Below are 12999 nucleotides of genomic sequence, written 5' to 3'. Positions count from 1 at the left end.
CCCCCTTTATGCACTTCATGCTTATATTTAATTTTTATTTCAATTTCATCTCTTTAAATCAAATGACCTATTTAATTTGTACAACATCTTAAATAAGATTTATATTTGTGTTGATTTATATTTACATTTATATATTGTATGTAAATGTAAAACTTGCCTTGTGTATTAAATATGATCTATACCTGCTGTATAAAAAAGCTTGGTGTGTGTGAAATATAATTTATATCTGCTGTATAAATAAACTTGTCGTCTTGTCCTGCCACAACAGCTTATAATAACGGATCTCTGTAGTTTAGTCACTGCCCAGTACAAAATGTATGTGCAGCATTTACGCATTTAAAATGTTATGACTTACATGCTACGCTTTCCATATATTAATCCAGCACCCCTACAGACATATGCTGAATACTGAATTAGTTTTTTTTTTTTATACACATGCAAAATGTGTTCAAGCCTACAGCAGTTTGTAAGTGTAAAGAGTTTAAAGAATAGCTAAAAAAAAAGGAAGACTTAAAAAAGACCATTAAGAAGATTTAAGAGAGAACATTCTTACCTAGTATCCAAGCAGGCCGCTGTCTGTCTCGTCAGGCGTCTCTTCAGTGAACCGCCGTTTCTGAGGGGCAGGGAGCGGGGCTGCAGGTTTGAGGGGCGGGGCAACAGATGGGAATCCTGCAGGAGGGAGTGTCTGACAGACAGTGTAAAATAAGCTGCCAATACTATTTAAAGTACAAGTCAATAATAATTACTTTGATCAGACTGGTATAATCATTGAGTGGTATAACCTTTCATTGAGTAACCACTGAAATTAGACAAACACTGGTGTTAAGCGTAGAAGTTGGAAAATATTTTCAGTTGGTTAGTCCTGGAAGAACTAACTGTAATACAGACTGTTCAATTGATTGGTGAGCAAATGTATCTGTGCATGGCCTAGGGCGTATTTACACTGGAACACAATGACTGCTCCACATATCAGGGAATGTAACCTGACTGGGTATGACTGAGTTCGTTATAATAGGGTTAGAATGTACCCATACATCAGTTCTAAAGCCCCTCTCCATTCAGTGCTATATTTGAATGCACATGCTGATGGAATTTAGTTTGATGAATTTAGGCATTACTGTGAGTTTCTTAAATGGACTGTCCTGTTGCTTTGGCTGACACAGGGAGAGCGTGCTCCATTACCTGTGGCGAGTTAGCTGGAGCAGGTGCATGGGGTATTGGGCACTAGGGAGGCCTGAAAACCTGTGGATGGGCAAGTACGTTGTCTGGGGAGGCATCCCATTCACAGCAGTTGGAGCAAAACCTGTCAGATATGTAGAGATACAATCATGCAATCAAATATTAAACTCTTCTGCACCCCGGTAGTGTAGTGGGGAGGTGTGGTTACCTTGTGTGGGCATCACTGTACTCCTCTGGCTCAGTAGCGAGAGTACTTCCGCATGCACCTACAAGCACAGCTTACCAAAATCAGACACAGCAGCCTGGAACTCACGAATATCACCACATCATGACATTATGCAGGTGTGCGTGCATGGTCAGACTGACACATGTACTCACTGTTGGCTGCAGCATGTCCCTCTGGTTTGGGGTGACTGGAAAGGACACTGCTGTGAGTTTAACTGGCTGAGATGCGTTAGGGTTAACCCCAAACCATTCTATCTTAAAGTTGGCGCTGACCTGATGACATCTACATGGGCTCATAAGCTTCTCTCCCAGAGGCAGGCTCAAGGCACCCAGAGCCTCAGCCCCGGAGGAAGACCTTGGCTCCTGTCTCAGCCTGGATGTGCTGCAGGTAGGTGCAACCTGGACCCTCCACACGCTCCTTCACTGAGAAACCCTGGAGAGCATGCTCCAAGCTTACAAAGAGCTTATCCTGCAAATAGTGCATCTAAGAGACAGACAAAAAGCAATATTCAGACTAAGAAGCATCTCTGACAACTTAGACAAAAGATCTTTTTGTGTGTGTGTGTGTGTGTGTGTGTGTGTGTGTGTGTTTGGTCCCCTTAATAATACATTTTAAAAAGACCAGAGTTTTAATCTACGTTTGAAACCCTAGGTGAAAAAACAGGACCCAATATGACATCTACTAAAGTGCAGAGGCTGAACAGAGATGCAGAGATTAAAATGTTCTTACAGAAATAAAGAGAATAAAATAATAAGTCACAAAGCAACACAAACTGCAATGACACAAAACCAATACACAAAAACCACAATAACAGACAACATAAAATGGAAATGCAAGTACATCATGTTGAATTCTCTTATCGAATGATTAAGAAAACTTTTGTTTAAGGACATTCAGACTGTGCTTTTAATATTATTAAGCATTGTTTTAAAACAACTAAGCATATTCACATAACTGTGTGCATAAAAGTCCAGTATAATTATATGTGCATTCACTTACCCCACCAGTGAAGTGTGCTTTGTGTCCTGCAGGGGGCAGTGTTGGGGGAGGAGGGCCAGGGTGGTGGTATACAGTGACTGTGGCACCACTGTAGGATGTGCTGGAGCTTGTGGCAGCCTTTACTACCCCATTAGTGATGAGTTCCTTTATCCTGTTCACTGCTTCTACAGAGACCAACACACAGACGCAGAATACCAGGTCTTAGAGACTTAGAGGCTCCAAGAATCTTTTGAGTAGGCAGAGTGAAGCATTAAAGGTTAGATTCATGGCACTTACTGTCAACAAGTTCCCTAGTTTGCCCTTGAACATGGAGATAGAGAGGCCGATCACTAAGAAAACAGACAGAAAACATCAGCATCATCAATCACAGGGCTACATGACATTGAATTAATAAAATTAACCCAATAAGAGCACCACACCTACAAGGGAAAACAGCCAGCACAACTGCAATGCACCCCACCACAGACAGCACACAATATCCAGATGTAAAAATGTTTTTAAGTTCTGAATAACAGACATACCTAGGCAATGCTTTGGCTTTCTCCTCTGATGTAATGTAACGCCCTCTCGTGGACACAGCTGTATCACTCACCCTGCTGATCTAAACACACACAATACACATAGAAAGAGGTTTCATAAGATAACAAGCACAAACTGAGATTGAGCAAGGTTACAAGATAGAGTCCAACCAAGTTTAAGCAAGATGTTGCTACTGAAATAGAGTTCAGTAAGATCCATAGATTTTAACAAGACAACACCTTGCTTCACTCAAACAACTATACTCATCATAATAGTTATTAAGCACAGAGAGAGACCCCAAATGTGTAAGTGGGAGATCATGCTATCTGAGGAAAAGCACTAGTCAAATGAGTAAAAGAGAAAAGCCTACATAGGTAGCATAAATTACACTGCAACATAGTGGTTGGGGGTACATTCTCATAACGAATTGTTTATCTAGAAGTCAAACAAGATGTAAAAAAAAAAAAAGGGGCGATTAATTTTTTTTAAAATATTAATTTCAGTAAGGAAGCAAATTTGGACATGTAATCAGCCACCCAACACTACAACCCCTCCTGCTAAATGAAAAGGGGTATTAGATCACACAAACAGATGTGTTGCAGTCAAGGAGTGATCCTGACCTCATCCTGAGTTTGTCCACGTGTCAAGAGGTTCCGACAGATGAGGGGAGCATAATTTATCGCCACCTCTGCCACCACTAGATCATCCTTAGCTTTTGCTACTGACATGGGTTTCCCCACCAACCCCTACGGAGGAGATATTAGAGATTCTATAGTAAATACAACAGCAATATTACAGCAGATATTATAGCATAGATACTATAGTAGAGATACAAGAGATATTGGAGATATACCATATGAGTATATCTATACTGTAATATTCCATTTATTGTTGCTATGTGACTATCAAGCACACGTTAAGATGACCTTCTCCACAGGTCCAGGTGCAGCAATCTGGGAGGGCTTTAGCTTGCCCTTGGCCGCCAACATGGGGTTGATCTTGGCAGCTACAACAGCGTCGAGGGCACCTGTGGGGGCAGCGCTCACCTCGTTTACAGACCCTGGGCCTGCCTGGTCCCATTTACTTTGCCGACTTAGTAAACAGCATTTAATCAGTGTATTACAAGACCAAAGGCTTTTTTGCTGAAGGTTTATTTTGTTGCAACACTCAACCACTGATACCTTGACTCAGTGCTCAGTTCATTTTTATATTTGCATTCATATAATTCAAAATCACAGGCGTCATACAGCAAAAAGTATTGGATAATGAGCAAGTAAAATATAAGACTAAAATAAGCTTTCACAACTAACATACGAAAAGCGAACTTTCCCAATTAAAATTAGACCACAAATAAACAGTCTGTGTTTGTATTATGTAACTAATGCTCGTGCATGTAGCTAGTACGCTATAAACCAAAAACTGAGTTCATGCAGAACATCCCACTAGCGCTACCTACACCTCTGTCGTTTATTTTGAAACCTTATTAAGTCCAAACAGAAGCTGGAAATAATGAGCGAATGTGGAAACATATAATCGTCTCATAACTATAAGTAGCGACCCAGACCTACTCCTGACCTCTGGTCTTTACCAGGGTAGACCCCCCCACCTTAGCAAATTATTTCACACCTCTAGCTCTGACCCTAACTCACCTCACACCCTAGCCCTGACCGACAACCACCCCCAAGCATGGGTGGTGTCCTGCCAAAACCGGTGGTGCACCTACTCCTTCTGCAAACCTAATAGCCACCCTGAAATCATTCGATGAGTCCCCCAAAACCTCAACTTGACAGTCTGATGAGACACCCTAAGACAAAACCCATACAGGTTGAGTCTAAAATGAGAAACCCCCAGGACCAGTGGCAATGCTTAACAAGCGCTGGCCCGTGCATGACCCTCCTACATGACCTTCTTACACAACCATGTCGTCTGATGGACAACTATGGGGGAAGTAATTTAAGATTTCCAAAACCCAACCCAATCTCTAACCCTAAACCCTCAAAACGGTAATCAATGGATACAATAGCAGTGCTTAAAAAGCACCAGTCAGTGCCTTACCCTTGGCTTCTTGCTCATCCACATCAATTGTGGTGAAGTGTTGCCAGTGTAAATTCACAAAACCTAACCCTAACCCCAGCCCTAGAACTTTTAAAAATATTTCTATGGAATTCTACAAAATGTACGTATTTTTTCCATGTTTAAACCTTTTTCCCAGAAATTACCTCACAATACGTGGGAAGGCTCCAGATAGTATGACCTGCCCCACTGGAGACCTTACGGATTAGTTTAAAAGTGTGTTTTGTATTATAGAAGTTTTCCAGAATCTTTTTATGGAGTTCGGGTTAGGGTTATTGACATTTTATTTTCTATTCACTAACAACTTTTACAGAAGGTTTGTGTCCTTGTACATAATATGCATTTTTTCTGTACGCTGAAAGATCCTTAACAGAATATTTCTATAAAGGTTCATTAACTTTTCAATAACTTTAATTGTACTGACAAGGTTTATGGTTAAAAGGATAAAAATGATTGTGTTATTTCTTTATCCAAGAACACCATCAAGTGGTGTGTGTGTGTGTGTGTGTGAGTGATGTGTGTGCACATCAAAATTTTGTAATTTCACTAGAATATCAACAATATTGTGTCACAAAGTTAGCATTCGGCAGAAATATTGTGTTAAACAACAGCCAGTAATAGTTGTGTGTTTTTTTGTTTTGTTTTTTAAATAAAACCTATGTAGTCATGAGGACTCCTCTGTCTAAACTTTGGACACCAAAAATGCATGAACGACTTTGAACATGCAGTCAAATCAAATAATATACCAGAATAAACACTACATGAAATACGACAAATAGCACCAGCATTATACCACCAACACACAATGTATGCACTCACCAAGACTGAGGGAAGAGACACACACACACACACACACATACGCACATATACATACATACATACATACATACATACATACATCTGAACAACAAGCCTAACAACATACAGAACACACAAACAACAATGCGAATAACATTACCCTATATTAAGAATACCTCAGAGATGACAGCAAGATTACTTCAACCCTATTGCATCAAAGTAGCACACAAACCAAACAACATTAATAAATGTGATTTACAGACAGAAAGAACAACTCCAAAGCAAACAGAACACCAATATTATTTACCAAATTCCATGCAACAGCTGGGACAGGCACTACATTGAACAAACCAGCGGAAAGCTCTCCACTCGCTTACATGAACTCCAGTTAGCCATCAAACAACAAGATCCCTGCTCACTGCTGTCCATTCATGAAGACAATAAGGGACATAAATTCAGTTTGAATGCAGTCAAGTGTCATAGCACAAGCAAGCACAAGACATGCAAGAGAATTCTTGGAGGCATGGTACTCTACAGATAAGTCAGGAAATAAAACACAGAACTAGACCATGCACATTTCCAAATACGGAAAAAGGACGAGTGGCAAAAAGAGAACTTACAAAGAAATCCAACCAGAAAACTGTGAGACAGTCAGAACATAAAAATCAATCAGACCAAGCATTCAAAGTGGTACATGAGAACCAGAAGAAAAACATGGAGGGAGTTCAATGCTCAAATCAACCAGTACTCAGCCCAATCAGTGAGATGCAGCCCACTGCCCTGCTCAACAACCAGCATTTGCCTAGCCCAATCAGCCTGAAGATGACAGACCAGACCAGGGCCCTACATTAAATCTATCAACCAAATCAGAGGTTAGCCTACAACCTGTGACCCAGACCAGACTTTAGGACCCAGTTAACCAGAGCAACCAATGGCATTCAAGGATCGAACACGGTCCACAAACAAACCTATGACAAGAACTCACAGGCCAAGCACACAATGACGCTCGCACTGAAGAGGTCACCTCAACTGGTGATGAAACGTTTGCAGCTAAAATACCAAGATCGGAGAACTCCACAAGATCGAAATGGGGTATGCTTACTATCTAAAGTCATACATGTTAAATTAGCTCTGCAGGAATGCACATTGTGTTTTGGAATGGCTGCTCAGCTTGGAAAAAGGAGCATTTGATTTCATTCCCAAACTTGCGAGTAGATCATATTGCTAACATTAACCCATTTTCTTTAACATTCTGTACAACTCCATAGAAAGATTCTGTAAAGTTTGGTCAGCCTGCAGGAGACCTATAAACTATCACGATCCTCCCCTCATTAAAAAAAAAATAGACTTATGTTTTCTATGCTGTGCAACCCTATGTAAATTATCTATAAAGGACAGAACTTTTACAGAATCCAATGTACAGAAGGAAAAAATAAAAAAAGTAAATTCCCTACAATTATAGACTCTATAAACATTAGGTAATAAAAGTCCAGAATTAGGATAACACTTCTGCATAGCATTGACATGTCACCGGTCATGTTCCCCCCCACCCAGGGGATTTGAAGGTTGCGCCGACAACATAACTATCTGGCCTCTCCTGTTTGGGTTTTTGGAAAGTTATGCAGGCTGCGTTACAGGGCACCAACATTCTGTTCAACATACAGGGCACATTCTGTAAATGTTCGGTCTCTAGTGAAAAAAGAAAAGGAAAAAACAAAAACACCCATATGAAGGGAATGTACAGGATGCTTAAGGGACAAGCCAGAAATACAGTACCAGAGAATATGAGCAGTACAGGGACAGTGAGGAAAAAGGTCAGGGGTATCGACAGAACAAGCATGCAAGAGAAATAAACTGTGATTGATGGAGAGAAGTGAGGAACAGAACCAGCAGAGCTGTCCCAGCAAAGAGAGCGGTGATGACATTACTGAAGTAGGTGAGAGTTCAGAGGCTGAATAATCAAATTCCATCAATGAACCTCCTGAAAATATCCAAGAATTGTTGCGACTGGCATGCCTAAAATACTAAGCCACACTAAACCCAATTAAATTTTATTCCTCCATAACCTTTTTTTTTTTTTTTTTTTTTTTTTTTTTTTTTTACATTTTCACAGCTGTATTCACCCCTACAGAAAATTCCCTCTGAACCTATAAAAGGTAGTTAACTCACCTTCATGACAACACCACATGTACACACATGCAAACTACTCCTTGAAACCACTAATATTCTTACCTTCCTACATGCATGATACCAGATCCATACTTACCTAATGAGACCTTAAGAAAACTGTTTTTATTCAGGTACAGTGAGACCTGGAAAAGAACAAAATGAGAACTGAATTGGGAACTAAATTAGGCATATTAAAGTGCACTACACAAATAAATGCACTGATGTTTTCTTAACAGCTAAAATGCAAGTGATAAAATGAATTATAACAACAACTTGGATAATCAGGATTGTTTTCATGGACAAATGGAATGAAATATCACTCATTGTTTGGTACAAACACAAAGCAACAATACATTTTATTTAAATGATTCAATTAAATAATTGAAGAATTTATATAAACTCTACTGTCTTCATCTTAAGCAAAGAAAGTCCTCCAGGCACACCCAGAACTGTTAAGAGTACAAAGAGAGAGGAATGACCATTTACAATTTTATGGGACTTATGAAAACAAACGTATGACATGTTTGAAGCATACACAATGTCATTTATATGGGAAAATGTTCATTATCCAACAGAAGAATAATTAATTCATTTTTAGACTTGCAGAGAAATGGATGAGATCCTGTTTCAGTGAGGAATGGGCAGTTAAGGGTTTCTTGCTGTTTGCATCTGTTGTATTCTACATGTGTTGTAGATGTTCAAAAGTAAAAGGTCAATATTGAAAGATTACCGAACTGTTCCATAAACAGGTAATTTAAGAAAAAAAAAAAGGAAAGGTTCTGTCAGTGAATTGAAGAAATAAATAAATTCTCTAGAACTGCATAGAAAGATTCTATAAAATTTGTGTAATCCAAGTCTAGTCTTTACCTGAGCTCCAGAGGTCTCCTGTGGGGCAAGTCAGACCATCTGGAGACTCCCTGTGTATTGGATTCTAGGGTTAGGGTTAGGGTTACAGAATATAGAAAAAAATACATAAATTCTCTTTTAAGACACAAGATTCAGTAAAACATTGTGTGCGCAAGAACAAATAAGCAAATTCCATACAACTCCTTAGAAAGATTCTGCGAACACATTTTAAATAAATAAATAAATAAATAAATAAATAGATTTCTAACCTTGACCTTAAACTGTTTAATGTCTTCATTTAAACACTTGCACCACTTGACATTTTTTTGTATTGCGGTAGTACTGAAGATCTTTCCAGCTGATCCCACAACTGGTTACAGGGCAGTTGCAAGCAGTGCTATACTTGGATGCCATTTTACCTGGGAAGATATGAACCCCTGGAGATAGAATGGACAATTAAATCTGACCTTCATAAGGAAGTTCCTACCATACTTCTTTATACCTCTGATAAAATGTCCTAACTTCTGTTTTGCCTTGATAGACAAACTCTTAGGATCTCATTCAAGCAGATGCATCGGTTATCATTAAGGGGCTCAAGTGGCAAGTTGCAGGGACCTACCAGTGTCAGTTGAAGGTCTGGTATTGAATGCTGGAGACAATATCTTCATCTCATCGCGGCTCCCTCTTTGCTCAGTTGCACTGTCGAGGGGACAACATATACAGGGTCAGATGTGTTTAAGTGTCAATCAAATGGAACAATATGGATTTTCAACTCCTGGGACAGGATTGATGGACCAGTCTCTACCAGTGTGGACTACAGAGGTGGCACCTTGCACTTAATCTCAGCAAAACAAACTGATGGAAGAACATAAAGATGCACAGTGAAGAATTTAGCAGGCAATCATATCTATATTCTTAAATTATATGTTACACAAGCCAAGAACATTTCAAACATCATTTTACCATTTGCTGTTTGAGGATCCTTGGCCTTGATTCTGCAGGCAGGGCTCTTATAATACTGTTGCTACAGAAGAAACGAAAACACGCAAGACATGGGCAATAATATTTTGAAGGATGCCTTGCCTCCAGAAAGAAAGTCTGTGAGCTTCAACATCGAAGAGGATGACTATTGTGAGCCACGGACTGTGCGACAAAAATCCCCTGTATATACTGTATAATTGTTCTGTGTGATTTAGTTCAAGTCTGTTCCTGCACATTGCATGTGTGTGATTAATTCACTATACAATGATGTACATGCTGCCTCACAATATTCTAAATCAACCCTGAGAAATGCAATTTAATGGTGGTCCTCTATGGTCAAAGGAGGATGGGCCCTCTTGAGTCTTGCTGCCTCAAGGCTTCTTCTTCTTCATGCTCTAGGGAGGGTTTCTTTGCCACAGTCACCCTTGGACTCGTACATGTGTTAAGCTGCTTTGTGAATTGTTGTATAAAGTGCTATAATACATTTGACTTGACTAATAAGTACCTAATGTGTTAGCTGTGCCTGTGTTTGAATTCAATAGACAATTGAAAAAAAAAATGGCTGCAATACATGTACAGATGTTAATTTAGCAGAAAATTGGAGTCTTCTCTATTTTTTTCCCAGAGCTGTATTTTTCTAAGTGCAGTACATATTTGAGAATTATTCCATACAAGATGTGTGACGCACACAAAAAATAAGCGAGCTGAAATGGATAAATCTTCAGTGGGAAGCATAGTACACTGATCTCGAAACTAGAGCATCCCTGAATTACCACTAGGTGTCAGATTATCCATCACCTATTAATCAGTTTCACCAAACAATAACATGCATGAGCTCTGTAGTGCTACGGCTTATCTTGCTAGAGCACAACAGGAGCCTATTGCTTCGTGCATTGCCCTCCTTCACTCAGTAGGCGACCATTCAAAGCAAGTGAGCCGTCATATTTTTCAGCTGATGGATGGAGCACTATTTGTTGGAAAAGCTGTCAAACACTCCAGTGTCGATGGCTAAATGCTTATACATTAAATTTGATAACCCCTTCTCCCGCAAGCGATCGATAAGTGTGAACGATCGTCACTCAAAGAAAATATAGTTATTTATGCCCCAATAACAACCACAGAATTTAAAAGGGGACAGCTGTAGCATTCTATTCATGAACAACTCGACATAAAACTAAACAGCGTGGTCGCCAATCGCACCAATTTTTACGAAAGGACATTTTACACTGATCAAGTAAATAAAGAGCTTTAGCATTCCATATGCGGTTTGAAAGTGTTGTACAGTTGCATTGATGCTAAGTGAATTTTTCAGCTTATCTAATATTAAAACATTTAAAGTAAAGTCATGTTAAATGGTACACTAAGCAGTAACACAGACTATAACTTCTCCAAACATGGCACTCAATGCCAACTTAAACCCAATGTGCCTTTAAAACAAACAAAAAATTCAAAAGAAGAGGATAAATCACATCTATTGCTCATCACCATCTGTAATATCTTAAAACAATTTACCTTACGGATACAGATATATCAAAAGGCAAACATTAACGAACAAAATACAACAAAACACACTTACCCAAAAAACACCAGCACAGATCTTCCCCCGGATCAGGGCATTGAGGCTGTGACCAACATTTAACAGCATTCAACAATCACACTTGAACATCAAGACTTAAATTAACATGCTAAAATACTTAGACTGCTTTACAGTGCTGAGACCCCTCACAAAGTTGCGGTCTTAATGTGATATTACTGTCAGGTGTATTACCATAAATTCATTAATATTCGTGCCTACAGTAATTACGCCTAAACTTGCACCAAGCAAAACAACGAACCAACAGTCTCATGTCGCATATTAGTATTGTATAGCAGTACCAGTTTCTTTCTGCTTGGGACATTGAAGTTGTCTCACTCAAGGTAATAAAGGCAAAAGCATAAAATATTGCCTTTAAGTTTGTGGATTTTTTTTTTAAGTATGCATGTCAAGACGTTAAGAGCATAAGCATTTAGCCAACTGGTCATATTAGTCTTGTCATCTGCTAAATGTTCAACCATAACAGAGATTCAGTAAATGCCCATGAAAGTACAACCAGAATTGTAATGCCCTAGAAAATAGGCTTTAATCAAGATCATAACACAGCCTCCCTGACTTTAAAAACTAAGAACACACACACACACCTGTGAGTGCTCAGTCCAGGAAATTCAAATTTTAACATACAGTTTTTTCCCTGTTCATGATCACTATGACCATGTCTGTGTATGATTTGAACTGCACAGTATCTGCACAGCTCAAACATTTAGCATCAGTTTGAGAGTCCCACTAGATGTCCCCATTTGACCACAGAATATTCATAATTCAAGAAAAAAACTAATCTGAGATTCAATTACACAGATTAAATACGAAATTTACTAATGTAAATGTTTTATTTAAAAAATGATCTGGACAGAAGTGCAAACATGCTATCCCTTGAATATTTCAAACTCCTGTTCTAGTGGCAGTGGTAGCTCAGTGGTTAAGATACGGGACTTGTAAGGTACTTGACAACACTACCAAGTTGCCACTGTAGGGCCCCTGAACAAGGCCCTCAGATGCTCAAGTTATACTCAATCATACTTGTAAATTGCTTTGGATAAAAGCATCAGCTAAATTCCATTAATATAAAATTTCTGGAACTATTACATGTTGGAATGTGTCTGTCTCTAAGGCTGAAAAACAATGAAGAATGCTGTTATACCATTACAAAAAAAAACAGTTAAATGTTAGATTAACACCCTATCTGACGTCTTATTTCAGAAGCAGCTAACATAATCGTTGTACAAGTGTTCACCCAGATTGAGGGTAAACCCTCAGGAGCTCTGGAAACACTGCGGGTGATTTAGTTATGGCATTAAAGGAGAAAAGACACAAGAAGTACACAATAGTAGTTTCTTTGTTTTCTTAATCTTTGAAGAATTAAACACATTTAACAGAGTTAATGAGTTATTTTGCTCTTATAAAGAGGGTTGAAATAATCATTTGTAGACATGAAGTAATAACTACATATCACACTCAGTCAAAATAAAGATTACAGTCAGCTCTACCGTATGGAAGACTACACATTATATTAACTAAAATAGTCTTTGTCATGAGTCATGACAAACACCGTCATGAGAACACTTATGATCACAAGTTAAAACCTGAAATAAGATAAACTATTTAAAATATTTTT

General features: G+C 38.8%; 1 pseudogene; it reads right to left on the bottom strand.

The window, feature by feature from the left end:
• Window positions 1-553: 553 nt before the first annotated feature.
• Window positions 554-12999, bottom strand: part of LOC113587194 — a 28640-nt pseudogene continuing 16194 nt past the window's right edge.

Source organism: Electrophorus electricus, chromosome 4, assembly GCF_013358815.1.
Source record: "Electrophorus electricus isolate fEleEle1 chromosome 4, fEleEle1.pri, whole genome shotgun sequence".
Taxonomy (NCBI): Eukaryota; Metazoa; Chordata; class Actinopteri; order Gymnotiformes; family Gymnotidae; genus Electrophorus; species Electrophorus electricus.
Note: the sequence above shows the minus strand (reverse complement) of the source record. Positions and strands in the feature narration are given on the sequence as shown.